We start from the raw sequence: 16,076 nt of genomic DNA, 5'->3' as shown, positions 1-16,076 counted from the left end.
TGACTTCGGCTCGCACACATTCTAATTTCGTATTGAGGTTTCTATGCCCGGTGAAAAATGATGGGCGGCCCTACTGAAAAATGGGTGGCCAACACGTTTCCTGATGAAAACAAAACAATATGTAAAAGCGATTCACACGCAGCATCAAGCGACTATCACCTACATGGAACGATTACGAAACAACAACATTAATTGTGAGCAATTCATATGAAAGGACACTACGTCAAGTTCACGGAACATTTTAACGTCGGATACGTGAGCAATATTCGACAAAAAAAATGTATACAAATAATCTGGACGTCGACGGAAGTTGATTGATCGTCTGAATCGTGTTTAATGCATGCGTTTCCTGATGAAAACAAACCAATCTCATTTACATTTGTGGTTGTAGGTGAGCTGTCAGAGAGCCTAATATGAATAGATCTGCGCACTCTGCATCGGTGTGAGTAACTGAGACGTCAAATTGCTCAATAGCGGTTCTGCTTCTGGCCGCCCACTTAGAAAAAAACGTTCAACGGTGGTCCTTCATTGGTCCAATACGTTGTATCATTGGTCCAATGAAAGTCCAATCAATCGTTCAACGGGAGGCCAACACGGGTCCTTCGTTTGCCGATTTTGAAACAGACCGTTGAACCGAATGCCATTTTTTTCGTTCAACAAACCCGGCAGACAGAGGTCCATTGTTGAGCCATTTTTAACATGAGGAGTTGGAGCCCCGTTGGACTAGTTTTACTGCAGAATTTCTGAAGTTTTCTCCACTCATTTGTTTAAACTAACAATACATACCTGCACAATACTTCTACTTCACGTAGAATAACAACAAATTTTCTTTCTATGTAAAGGTAAAACTTAATTTTCACACTATTTTTGCAAGAGAAAAAACAACAACAAACCTTTCCAGCAAATTGAACGAATATTTCGTGCAATATATCGTTCAACAAGCGATCAAAAATCAACAAAATTGAACGGCCTGCTGAGAGGGCGATATTAGCCATGCAAGACTGGCAGTACCGTTTCAAATCGGTTTTTCATTTTTAGAAGTTTTTCATTTTTAAAAGTTTAAATGAAGGGCAATAATAATTTGCACTGTCCAACATGATATAAAACGCTCCTTCTCTCAGTATGCAAGTATTTTCAATTCATTTACCTGGTCTTAAGACTCGTTTTGGATGTACATGCAGGATTGACGAATATCAAATGAAGTGGAACAGAAAAAAACAAAGGAAGAGCTATATTGAAAGACGACACGTGACGAGAGAATGACGCAATTTTGCCTGCAATATTTGACAGCTACCGGAATCTTGCCAAGCTTCTGCCGGTTGCCAAAATTTCTTACATGCAGAAACCATTCAGGAAATGACCCAATATGATGACACAAAACGAATATTTGGTTGAAGTTCTTTATATTTCAAACGAGTGAATCCACAGTTTTTACCGGGAGGTTAATTTCTACAGCCAATTGTAATAATGAGGTTTCTTGGCGTTAATAAAAAGTGCATCTCACTGTCATCGGATTATTAGGGTTAATGACAACTGATGCTTTTTTTGGTGAATTGTATCCAGCATGGTAAAATCTAAAATAATCGTGACGAAACTGAAGCAGCTTGTTCTAGCCATCATGCGCAATTGATGTTTTTTTTTTCAATTATTCGCATTCTCTCCACGGAAGATCCCGCACTGTTCATGGTGACGGTGCTGTTTTGTTAATTTCTCTTCATTTTTTTTGTGTGTGTGTGTGTGGATAAGTTCATTTATCCAGCAAATCCTGTTCTTGCTGGTTGAGTTAAAAATCAATTCGTCATGACAATCTCACTTCCGACGCATGACCAGCCAGTACCGCGAACAAACAAAAAAAAAAAGATGCAATTACATTGAGATTATTCATGCAGAATCTGCTAATGATCTGACGGTGATTGAGGTTATTTTTGGCCGATCTTGTGAACTGGGGTAAAATGGACTCCTTTCTCGTAAGTATGATAAATATCAACACATATTAAAAAAACAGCTATTGAACTGCAAAGTTTCCCGAACCGTTCCGTTTGAGCTGCTGTGCACTGATCAGTAGAAGACGAAACAAAAGAGCAGAAACTAAGACGACTTGTTTGATTTGGTTTCAGATCTGGTTTATAGATTATTCTTGATGTTCTTCCGAGTTCTCATTTCCGGTGATGATTTATTTTCTTCGCAAATTTTGTACTTATTGTCTACGATAGAAATAAAAATATTTGACCCCTACTCTCTTCCCTCTTGGACCAGCACATTAAACAACCACAAAAAAATCTCAATGACCCTTTCCATAGAATTGGTTCTGATTGCTTGTTTTTTCTGACGTTCGTTCATTATATTTTCAGTACGTACAAACAATTACCAGCGGGAACGTTAGAAGTTTATTTTGGGGAATGTATTTGCGTCAAGGTTTTTGGAAGCTTCGTATGATGTGAGCAAATGTTGATGGTTTTTTTTTTCTCAAAGCCGTTCAGTATTGTTTTTTACTAGTCCAGTGTTTAATCGTTACGACCCCATAATGCGAACACGGAACCAATATTGGAATAATTTTCAAGTGTTGTTCGTTCGTACTGGGTACTGTGATTACAATTTTACAGGAGAATTCGAAACATCAAAGAAAAGCGGATAGTCGATAAAATATTCATGACTAAAATTAAATGAAGCTAAACAGAAGAAATGAAGGGAAAGCAAACCTCATCATACAAGGATTACTGATCTGCCACAGACGGCTGGTAATATCTGACAGCAAATTTCTGCCAACATTCTGGCAGGTTCAGGTAAAAGTCTTACAACAATGCAGCAACCATGTAAGTTTAACTCAAAATTTGAGTTCTTTGCACTCAAAATGAAGAAATTCTTCTTATTGGAATGGAATCTCTAATTAAAGCCATTCTTCTTTCTTTAAAATGCACAAAAAAGTGATTCAAAATCGTTTCATTTTGACCAGTTTGGAGTAAAAATTAAACGTTTTTCATATCCTTATGTAAGACTTCTCACTTAGCATAATTGAAACCACAAAATTTCTATCGGAAACATTGATAATTTATGGTTTCAAAAACTGGATCTAGAAACGTAAATGAGAAACAATTGCATTTTTATTTTCGATAAGAATATTCCGAGAATGAAAACGCACTGAACTGAAAGAAGTATTTTTTGTCACTCAAATGTTTGAAAACTCAACGCTTACTATAATGTGTAGATTTTCCCCCAGACGGCTGGCTATGTCTGCCAGAAGTCCGACAAGAGTCTGGCAATAATGGTTTTTGGTAGAGAATATCACCAAGCGGTTATTAACGGTGCCGTTTCTGCCGAATTCTTGCCATACAAGACTGGCAAGTACTGCATTTTTGGCGCCTTCCCACATTATCACATACGAATGAATTCCGAATAGGCGAGAAATTTTCATTCGGAATCCCATGTGGAAATCATAGTGAATTTCGAATGAATTCCAACTCCATAGTGCAACAACCGATTCCGAATGAATTTCGCCTACAGCCGGTTAATTCGAAAATTTGTCGGAATTAAATGAGAAGATGCGGACTGAAATGTCAATTCTTTTTCTTCTTATTTTTTCCCGATTTTTCACGTTTTCGTGCTGATTTTGTTTATTTTTAAATAAAAACATTATATAACAAAATATATATAAATTTAAATCTTCAAGTCGATTCGGATTCAAAGAACTAGTAAATAACCAGTTCTTCTTAGAATTCCAGCATACATTGTTGAAATTTGCTGGAAATCATCAAAAAGGCCTACCTTAGTCAGCATCCTCCATTCCTCTGACTGGAGTGCATTGAAATGGCGCAAGTTGCCTAGATTTTACACTAACACATTCATAAAATGAGCGAATATTCAATGACATTTATAATGTCACTGTCAATCGGCTTGATCGAGCACCCAACTCAGGCGAAAATTCTAGCCCTGAAAAATCATGTAGTCGAGTAAAAATTTATTGCTCATTCCGTCATTTCGATAATGTTGGTTGATTTTATTTTATTTTTTGCAATTAAAACGAGTCATTGCCAATAACATAGTTTTCCCACTACCAAACAGATCCATATTTCAATCTTTTACCTCATCTAAAGATTCGTTTTTTGTATATACATGTGAGATTGACGAATATCAAATAAAGTCGAATAAAAAATAAGAAGGAAGAACGAAATAAACAAGCCACGTGAGAAGATAATGACGCAATTGCGTCTGAACAATTTTGACAGCAAGCGGAATGTACCCGACTTCTGCCGATTACCAGAATTGCTCACATGCAGGCGAGAGAACTGCCTCGAGTAAATTTCACTTAAATTTTAACATATTGTTCCAGTTCATGAATTGAGTAATGGAAACTTAAACTATGTGTTATATTTTTTCCACATTATCGAAATGACGGAATGAGCAATGAATTTTTACTCCACTGTATGATTTTTCAGTGGAATTCTAAGAACTAATTATTTACTAGTTCTGTATATCCGAAAATTTTTTTTTTGTTCAGGAATAAACTGAAACTCAGTACGAAAACGTGCAAAGTAGGGAAAGAATAAGAAGATAACGAATTGACAATTCAGTCCCCTTCTTCGCACTCACTTCCGATATATTTTCGAACCAACCAGGCTCAGTTTCCTTGGCTATACATCTAGTAGAGTTAAAAAATTTAGTTAAAACAAAATCACAATTCATGGCTCCTTTGAATCATGATTTTAGTGAAGATTTAAAAAAAATTGCAGCGCTACGATTGGGCCGATATCGTGTTCAATCGGTCCGATTATCGGATCGATATGGCTCGACAAGATTCACTGGGTAATTTTTGCGAAAATTAATCTCCCCGCGTAGTCGTGCCTACTAACGGGCAGAATATATCTGGCAGCTATTCTGATGTCCGCCTGACTCACCGCTACCTTCTCGATTAAGATAACCGTATTCATCCGGATTTTGCTCCATCGATTCTCAGAGAGACATGGTTGCCAGCCACCCGCAATATTGTTGGCATTAAAACTAAAATAAATTATTAAAAAAAAACAACCTTTTTGTCAGAAATTGCATGATGATTTGCGATCATTAACATGGAGTCATAGGAAATGCGCAGGATACTACGAGATGTCTAGTGTCATATTGGTATTGTCACTGAAATGGTCCTGGTAGCAACCTGGTGCCCGTGACTGCCACGGTTGCTGAAAATCCATGCCTTGTCCAATTTTTAATTTGCACTAGCAGTTCACTAGCAGAACTGCATTATACCGATAAATTGATGATGAAATCGGAACACTGGTTGAGTACAATTTCGCATAGTAGGTTTTATATCAATTTCAAGAATTACCAAAAATAGAATAATTTATATAACTAACTAACACCTTGTTATATTGTATAAACAATCAAACCATTCACACGAAATTCAGAAATAATATGGCACTTGTGCAATATTATTTGAGGGTTGCATAAATAGTGCAAACTTTGCGTCTGCTTAGCGGATTAGGTTGAACTGCTAGGCCCGAGATGGCAGTTCAGTTTGAACTGCTTTAAGCACTGACGAGCCGAAGGCGAAACGCGAAGAAATAAAATACATTCACACGGGTTTTTTAGCTGGCCAATAAACCACCTGCCAACTTCAATTTTGATGAGGGATTTCAGACTACTGTTCCTAACGATAAACGAAAAGTAGGAGTTCTCTATTTCGTCTGGTGCTTAAATTTATACTCGATTGATAATTGTTCACTTGAAATTCTATTTTAAAGTTGAATTTTGAGAGATGGTTTAATGGGCGTTACCATAGTCCATCGTCCTCACTATGAACCAATCTATTGAACCAATAGGCCATGTTTTACATCGAGAATCCAATCCAATGATCTTTCTCCTCCATAAAATTTAAGCCCTCTATGCCCTCATTCACCTGTGTTACTAATTCTGGATGGTAATTATCCCACACATTACACTAATGGAACAGGATGTTCACGACGTGATCACGAATGATTTATGACCGAGTTACGATCTGTTCGGCAGCCGTAATTGTGACGGTCTATCTGTATGATCATTATCTTACTTAGCGAGGCGAAGCTTCGAGTACAAAAAGAGTTTAGAACTAAAGAAAGGTTAATTGTTGTACTAAAGTAGCACCATAAATCGCCTCTTTACGAGACATTTCGGTTGTTCAAACGAGAAAAAAAAGTAGTACCGATGAGTTATTGTGGTAATTAATATAACCAGTAGTTGTGAAGCTGTGGAATATTTTGAATTTACGAGTTCAAACGTTGTTAGTCGAAAAACGAGATCCATACAGTCGAACGAGTTCGTGTTTCGTTGCGAATTGGCGCATGCCATGTCTGAACAAAACCACAAACCATGGGTTCGTTACATAATTTTCGAAGCAGATTTCGGTTAGCCTTAGGCACCGACGCAGTAGGCCGATCATTTGTTACAGATGACTGCGTTGTTTTCGGCACCGAACCGTCGCCAAAAATTTTTTTCGCGATTGAACCGCCGGTCGAGGCATCAAGTTGTCCTTGACTTGGTAACTAATTGCGCTTGGTTTGTATCGTAAGAAGTTCACTTAACCAGTGGTAATCAATCACGACGAAGCCGGTTCAGATCTCCGGTACCGAGTCTATCACAGTCGGCAGAGGTCCTACACGTGGATCGGTAACCAATGAGAGAGCGAGAGAGACAGAACTGTACTTATTTTCTTCATTACCATTGCCAAGCGAGTGCCCCTCGTTTCCCGTGCCTTTCGCTGACGATCAGTAGCAGCGTGTCTAGCTTAAGTATCCTTCAGCACAGCTGTGTGACTTTGGCAATGGCGTTGAACTTACCGAAGGTTGCATGTACCTGCATGTTAGGATTCTTATGGTGGATAATTCGCTTCAAATCACGACCGTCTTTCGTTAGTTTTTGGTTAGTGGGATTGGCATAGTAGGGTTGCTATATGCATCAGTCTTACACGGAAGTGTAGATCCTAGCAAGAGTACGAGAATCATGCTGTACAATCGATGATTTATCCAATGAGTTTCGTTCGTGACTAGTTAACAAAGATAATGATTTATCAATAACTTCAAATAATAACATTTGAAAGAGCATTGAGTTTGTTGATCTTGTAATCAATTACAACAACCAATAAACATATTTCACTTACACAATCCGATTGACATCAGTTTGACACTGACGAAACTGTCACTTTAAATTGCCCATGGAACTTCAGAATCCGCACAGGTAACGGCTTTCGGAAATTGACAGCATCGCATGTGCGTTCTGTCCGGTTTTTCGTCCGGTTAGATTTAGTCTCACCGCTAGTCTAGTGGCGGAGTAAATAATGTGATCATCGCATTATTTGCTAAAAGCGAGCCGAAATCGCTTCATTAAGAAGCCGGCAAGTACAAATGTTGCTGGTGTGCACAGAGAGCAATTACCTCAATCTCAATTCAAGTACCGGAAGATACTCGGAGTATCCCCCGTACGTTTATTTGACAGCCGGCAGTGTTTGTTTTTAATGATGTAGGTACTGTTTGATTAGTTTTGTTAGACGAGAAAAAAAAACAAAGCGGAGGGTTTTTATCGTGAAAGAAGTTAGAATCCGGAAGTGGCCACTGGGCCCTAGCAAGTTGTTTTCGAGGTGGTGGTCAGTCGAAATCGAATGTTGTGTTTTAATACTAATTAATTTACATGCATGCATTGGGAAATTTTATCGACAATTGAGAGAATTATCACAAAACGGTCGTGAAATATACGATAATTTCCAAAAATGAAAAATTCAACTCAGTAACATAATGTAGCTGCTGCGTAATAAATAATTCAACTAAATAGCAATTTAAGGGTTGTGACAGCAACATAGTAGGCGAGTAAGTTGATTGTTGCTGTCACCGGATAAAATATGGTGATTCGCTACTACATATTTGCAAAGACATCATATTAACAAGATATCCAGCTCTCATATTTTCCGAACAAATCATTGGCAACATCCTTTTTTGCGAACATGGCGCCCTCAGGCGAGTCCGCATCGAATCTAGTACATAGAAGTAAGGGAGAGAAATGTCAAATTCGTGCGCGCCAAAATAGCAGCACTGGGCACCCATACAATTGACATGATATGTTGAATGTGACATCGTGCGATGGCGTTGCTGAACTGAAGATTGTTTTCGCTCCAAGCTGACAGGGTCTGATATTTGTCTACTTGTTTTTAGCACAATTCTGCCAGAATTTTGTCAAGAGTCAACAACTGTTTCTCACATTGTCCCGCAGACGGACTTTTACTCGACGATTCGATTGAATTTTCGCTCTCGTCATGAATGTGTTAGGATAAATGTCAGGTGGTTTACGCCGTCTCATTACACTTCAGCTAGAGGAATGGGCAATGCTAACCAAGGTAAGCCTTCTTCTTGGTTGGTTTTAACCTATGTTGGAATATAAAGAAGAACTTTAACTAGTTCTACGTACCCAAAAACTTTAATTTTTAGATTATCATATTTTATATACCGTAATTTTTATTACTAGTTTAAATACAAATCAGCTCAAAAACGTGCCAAAAGAAGAGAAAAAAGAAAATTTCTTAATTTAGGCAATCACGTTCGTTTTTTTTTCTCACTCAATTCTGACAATTTCCCGAACCAAATGATTGAATGCGAAATTGATGCGGATTCGGCTGTTGCACTGGAGTCCGCATTGATGCCGACTCACTTGTACGTGGCGGGCAGATTTCCCCCCAGACGGCTGGCTATGTCTGCCACCCTTTTTAGCCGGAGTTCTGTCAGAATTCCGGCAAAAGTCTGGCAACAATGAAACAACCGTTTCCGGCAGAGAATTTCGGCTAGCGGTTATTATCGGTTCTGTTTCTGTCGAATTCTTGCCATACAAGATTGGCAGATCCGCCTTTCTCACTACCAATCATACCCATATTTCAATGCCATTTACCTGGTCTAAAGATTCGTTTTTTGCATGGACATGCGAGATTTACGAATATCAAATGAAGTCGAATAAAAAGAAGAAAAAAGAAGGAAGAGAGTAATAAACAAGACACGTGCGGCGAGGTAATGACGTAATTTCGCCTGGACAATGTTGATAGCTGCCGGAATGCAGCCAGCCTTCTGACGGTTGCAAATGTTTTTTGCCTACTTGGCATTGATTTGGAATTCATTCTGAACTAGGATTGTGGATTCCAGAGAAGAATTTCGCCTAACGATTATTAGCAATTCTTTTCCAGCCAAACTATTGCCATAATATTGGTAATCTACACGGAACCGCAAAACAACCTAATTTTAAGTACATTCCAGCATATCTGGGGGTTCCGTTCAGCAACCTAATTTTAGGTAAAGTGGCTCTAGGTAGTTTTCGTAAGGCACGTGCAAAATATTATTTAAAGATGAGTTATGTTTACTCTTCAGTTGTGTCGTATTGACTCAATTTCAGGTTGATACGGTTCATTTAATGTTAGCCTATTGAACGAAACTCTCGCTGTTGAGTAGTGGTGCTCTTTGTATTTTGACAATAATGAATAAGCGAATGAAAGAGGAGATTCAAGAGAACTCAAAATTAAGTAAAAAGAATGGAAATAATAGGTTTTTATTTTCCGTGTAATGTAATACTAATTTCACCTGACGCGCCATCTAAGTCTCATTGTTTGAACCTTTCTTAAGAAAACACATGAATTTTACACAGGCTTTCATGGGGAACTCATATAATATCAATTATATTGTAGAAATTCAATTTTCTTTTATTTCGTGTAATCATTTTTGATTTCATAAGATGATATGTTGACCAATATCGAGATCCGGAATTTATTTCTGTTCGGTTGAGGTTATTTTGAACTCTACACACTTAAAATTAAATTGCTTATTGCTGAGTCTCGGCGAAATAAATGCCGAGATTAGCACAGCCGAGGGCTCGGTAACCGTCTAGGCAAAATATATAATTACTGAGAATTTCGGCTGTCAATTATTGCCGAACTTGTCAGCAGCAATTTTGCTGTTAGTTCGGCACAATTGAGGATTACCGAGTTATCAGTAATCTAGTGTAGAAAATCAAATTCCAAGTTTAGCGAATGAGTGTATTTTATTAATGCTAACTTTAATTAAAAAAATTGAAATCCTAAAAAGAAATATCACAAATAAAAACATTTGTTTCTAGTACTGGAATATTCAAATGTATATATAAAAAGAACATTTTGATTTCACTTAGATTATCACGTCATACTGAAATCTCTTTCATTCGCCAAATTCGTAAATATTTTTCAGCTCCATGAGAAATGGCGACGTCCGGTGCAGTACAAAATCGATAGGTAACACACTGTTCGAAATCTCGGCAAACGGATTTGCTGTTTTCGGTATATTTGTTGTTTACGGACAAGTTCAGCAACATATTATGCCAAACTTCGGTAATAAAATGCGCTTTACCTAGGTATCAGAACTTCATAATAACGAATTTCGGCAATGAGCACGTGAATCACTGAACAATCAGTAAAATTTCGTGTTGCCGATCTAATTCGGCATTTCATTATGCCGAGCTCGATAATCGGTTTTAATTGTGTGGAGTAAAGAATCCAATGTGCGGTAAAAAACTATTTTTTCATCATAATGTCGCATATTTGGTTAGGTTTGGGCATCTGTGCGGTCCTACAAGTTACATTTCATAATGTATACAAGAAATACAACCATTTGAAAATAAGAAACATAATATTATCTCGCATGCTAAAATCGGAACAGAAAATTTTCATTGTTAAAAACAGAATCTTGCGTGCTGCAAAAATAGCAGAGGTAGAAAATGATTTTTCTCACACTAAAATTAACTTTTCACATGAAAAAATGACGTTGTAAATAAGTTGTAAATGATTGTAGAAGTTGAAATTTGGTTTCCCTTGCATTTTGACAGATAAACTTGCAATCATCATCCTCGCACAGGTACGCCTCTAGCTGTGAAACATAACGTCAGATCGCCCATACTGTACTGAGCAAATTATCACGAAAAAACAAAATCGCTCAGAAACTAATATGTCTCAAAATGTTGATATGAGAATAAAACCTGAACCGGAGTAATATTGACATGAAGAATGACGTATTGAAAGACATGTTCAGCAAGAGAGACAGAGAGAGAGAGAGAAAGAGAGAGACTTGGTGCTAATTTGACGGCTGACAAAACCCAGCCATGGTTTCTGCCGGTTGCCGGAACTCCTTACGGGCGTCATTATTGTCATTTTTAATTATTATTGAAGTAATGATATTCCAAATTTGTATATAGAATTCATCGTTAATTAAAACTGACTTTACTTTTTAGTAACGATACTTTTAATGATCGTGTAAGGGCCGCTAGACCCCACTTGTACGCGACGGGAAGATTTCCCCCTAGACGGCTTGCTATGTCTGCCAGATAAGTCTGGCAACAATGCAACAACCGTTTCCGGCAGAGAATTTCGCCTAGCGGATATTAACGGTTCTTTTATGTCGGATTCTTACCATACAAGATTGGCAGAACCGTTTCGAATCGGTTCTACATTTTAAGCGTCTTGGTTTTATTTTTCCAATAAAAGATACATATGAAAGACAAAAAGTTTTTGCCCTTCATATATACTAATCATGGAAAATGTTATTGCCAATAACATTGCTTTCTCACTATCAAACATACCCATTTTTCAATCTCATTCACCTCGTCTCAAAATTCGTTTTTTGTACATGCGGGATTGATGAATATCAAATTAAGTCGAATAAAAAAAAAGAAAAAAAAGAGGAGGGAAATAAACAAGACGCGTACAGCGAGATAATGACGCAATTTCGCCTGGACAATTTTGACAGCAGCCGGAATGCAGCCAGGCTTCTGACGGTTGCCATAATTCCTCACAAGCGGGACAGTCACATGAATCAATGTCTTTGTCTATTATCTCGTCTGTTAATAACTCCTAAATTTTCACGTTTTCTTACAAAATATTCGTTCAGAATAAATGCGATTATTTCGTTTTTTCTAACAGTATCAGATATTTGAAAAATATTTGTATAATAACGCAGATATAGTCGGAAGAGAAAGTAAACAAAGAGAAACTGACATTTGCTGTTAGGCCCTTTTGTCGTGGGACTACTACCCGCATACGCATGGCTGACTAAACGCTGTCAGCTGGAAAAATATGCTTGGCAGACATTCTGGTGACCGACTGCCTCACCGCTGCCAGATATACAACTCAAACGATACAACCGTATCCACCAGGATTTTTCCACATTGAAATTTTTGACATTTTCAGCGAAGGTGAGAAGATGAGAACGCTCGGCTAACTTAGATACAGGCGACTTTGTTTTGTCAAATTGGATTTGACAACCGTCACTGAATCAATTTTGGTAGCCGCCTGGTGGCCTTGGCTGCCCAGGTAGCCAAAACACTATGTGGGTATCGAGGTTTGCATACACTGAGCCAAATTTTCTTTTTCACATTATATGATATTTTAATGATTTTTCACTATTAGCATTTCCAATAATAGCTACAAGGTGTATTTAATATCAAGTCAAATATATAAGATAAACTTTTGAAACATAAAACTTTTCTTAACGTTATTTCTACAAGGTTGTCATATAACGAATGAAATTTCCAGCCTGAGTCAAATTTATTGGCGTGCCTTGTAACTATTACTAGATGTTCACACAACATACATTGGAAGAATTCATAAAGCTCATATTATTTTCACTTCAAATTTATATAGATAGTTTCATCTATATCATAGGAGTAATTTTTAAATTCATATATAACTTTTGATGTAGGTTTTACCAGTTCAATATAGCAGTTATACATAGATCAAATGATTGCCATTTGATTGACCAAGTGATACGTATAAGCTTCAAATTAAAAGTACTGGGATTATGGTGTTTATGGGAATCGAAAACTTCTACTTTTTGAGGATTTAGGCTAATACTTGCGGTCAGGGAGCACTTCCTGATATTTGTGGAGGAGAAGTGGGATCTCGAAACTGAAAATCAAAAAATTGAATCCTCTTACTAGATAGACAGAGTAATGAAACGTACCGGATATTTATTTCATGGTCCGTTAGAGCATATCCTTGCACGAAGTTGAATGAGCTATCTTGACAGCGATTTAAAATAACATTGACAACTTCCTAAAAAACTGTTTGTTAAAGTTATATGATATGATGAACATCGAAGACACAACTCTTTCTTCAGCTTCATGCAATACTATTCACGCATATGTTTTCGTAAAAACAAACTCCATTATATGTCTAAGTTAAAATATTATCGCAAAAAAACTTGCTATTTTCTTCAGCTTAAGAAAGCAGTGTCCCTTTTTCTTCCTTTTTGCAGATTTTATATACGCTTCCAATAAAGGTTATAAGTTTTCATATGACTTTTATTAAATATAATAAGCATGCAATCCATAGAAAATTGTAATGAATATTAAAATTATGTTGGCTTAAGTTTTATCGACTTTTCGCATAACTTGTATATGGTATTCTTATCAATATCATAAAGATTATTAAGATATAAAATTTATTGAACATCAGTTAGATTTTATAAAGAGTTCCATTAATGGTCATAAGTTGTCATATATCTTTTATGGAATATCATCTACATACGATTTATATTGCACATACAATGAATATAAATTATGTAACGTGTGAGGTTTCATCGGATTTCCATATAAATTATATGGGATATTCTTATAATTTTCATTATAGTAACATCTATTTACATTTAACGTACACTTTAAATAACGTTCAACTGTGGTCCAATGATCCAAAGTATTAGACCAACGAAGGACCACCGTTGAACGTTTTTTTCCTAAGAGGGCAGTACACCGACACCAGTATGCTGGCAGCCAGCAGAAGTGTAAACGGGGCATAAAGACTAGAAGACGAAAGAATGTCATATGTCATATTGCCAAGACAGCCAACAATCCTTGCGAGGTAGGCTTTTTAAAAGGTGGACATAACGCGGTCGAATTCCTTTAATCAAAAATGGCAAAAACGGAAATATGCCAGACCAAACAATCATTTTTCTTCGCAAAAATCATTCGTCATGGTACGGTTTCATTGGTTTTTATTAATAAGTTTCAAATAAAATACGCTTAAATTGAGGACATGGTTTTTGATAGTGCTATTGATTACGATCAGAACGCACTAACCATTTCTCATCTATCAGCTATCTCTGCAAATATTTCATGGGTGGTTGAGTAGACACTACATGGTTTAATTGCAACTTGCACCAACAAAAAAAAAACACCAAATCCAATTACATTGAAATCACCTTGGACCGTGTTTATTAGGAGGAAAAGCTCAGCACCTGTACGTCAATACTGCGGATCATATATAAAACATTGAGTTTTTTGGCTATGTTTTCCTCGTCTAGCAACGATTTGTTGCAAGTCACAAATTGCCCTCGATTACCTGCTCCATAGTAATAAACCTTTAATAGCCATCGACGTCAGCTCACCTTGACCGTCAATATCGGTATGAGCATCACCAGCAATTCTCGACAGCCTAACGACGCAAATGGAGTCTCCGAAACAATAATGGAAAACCTGTTTTAATCCTCCTATTAGTGTGTACTATTGAGTGATATCTGTTGTCATCGATATTTGTTATCATCTGTTTTCAATTCCAGAGGTCTTAAATTTTTAGTCATTTGTTTTTCTGTTCAGAAAATTTCTCTAACCGTGTGGGTAGGATTGAGATTTGAACTCAGGACTCGTCGTAATAAAAAGAAAATGATGACAACAGTTCCATGAGAAATCAACATTGTTTTCGCTTGTATCTCAACAGTTGAATGGAACTTGTATGAGCTATATTTACATAAATCGGTCAAGCTTTCTTTCACGAGGTTTCCATTGAGTTTCAAGCAAGCTCAACGCCTCAGCCAGCCACAGCGAAAAAAAACCCTCTTTAGCCGGATTCAAGTGGTACTCATTGCCGGATTCTGACGAGAACACTAACCCTCATTGAACTTAGAGCACAAGTGAAAAAAGCGTGACGTTTCAACAATCGTTTTCAAGTTAAACGCGCAATTCGTTGACGTCAGTTCCGCCAAGAGGTTTGGCAGTGTTACGGACAGGTCGAATCTTCTAGAAAGCGCGGACCGGAAAAGGGAAACTGTGTACAGTTATCATCCCGAGCTAAAATTTACGTCTGCAGTCGAATGTCTGTTGAACATGGCGGATTGCCAAATCGTTTTTGCATGAGTTTTTTTTTAGTATTTTTTCTGTTGTTTCCTAATAATAAGGTACAGAATTATCGTTTGAAGTTCACGTCGATACACCTGATTTATTAGTTACAAAACAACGTAGCCACGTGTATAAAATGAGAGTTTAATAATAGTGTTTTTTTTCTACGATTCTCAATTGTAATGAGGAGGGTGATTGCAACTACTGACAGTAGACGCATTTAATGAATCAAACTTCATTTTCGACAAGTTTTGACAAGTCCAGCCGGTATTTGTGGGGTGTATACATGACTTGATAATATTAGCATCTTTCCACTTGCACTTAGAGTGCCTATAACCAGAGTGACGACATCTCATCCGTAATGTTGGCAACAATTCAAAACATTCCATTAGCTTTACAGGTCGTTTGCTCGTTTGGAACTGGTAGCTGTCATTCCAAACGAACAGCTGTCGCCACTCTGATTATAGTCACTCTACTTGCACTATTAGCTGTCAATAATTCTGGACGCACTGTACTGACGAAGTGTTTCCCCTCCTTGCAATGATGCGTCAGTTGGTGGCAGAGTTGCCAGTTGCTGTCCAAACTCAAAAAATTATCTGGATTTGTCTGGGATAACTGTATACAAGAAAATTTTTGCCGGGCTTCATTTTCAATGAGCATAAAAAAAGGTCTCCCCACCTATCGTATAGAGGCCAAACCCGTAAAGCAAGATCTGACAAAATCTAGGAAAAATTGGAAAATCTGGCAAAAGATTTGGTTAGTTTGAGTGTCTGGTGAAGCGAGAAAAATCTGACATTTGCCAGACAAATCTGGCAACCTGGCATCGCTGGTTGGTGGCTGAATGGCGGAGCGGTAACTCGGTTTGTGTCAAATGATTATTTGCATACCTAACGCAAAATAGCAGCCGAACTTCATTCTCGTGGAATATGAGCTTTTCCACAGTATTGATA

Source organism: Malaya genurostris, chromosome 1 (assembly GCF_030247185.1).
Source record: "Malaya genurostris strain Urasoe2022 chromosome 1, Malgen_1.1, whole genome shotgun sequence".
NCBI lineage: Eukaryota > Metazoa > Arthropoda > Insecta > Diptera > Culicidae > Malaya > Malaya genurostris.
Note: the sequence above shows the minus strand (reverse complement) of the source record.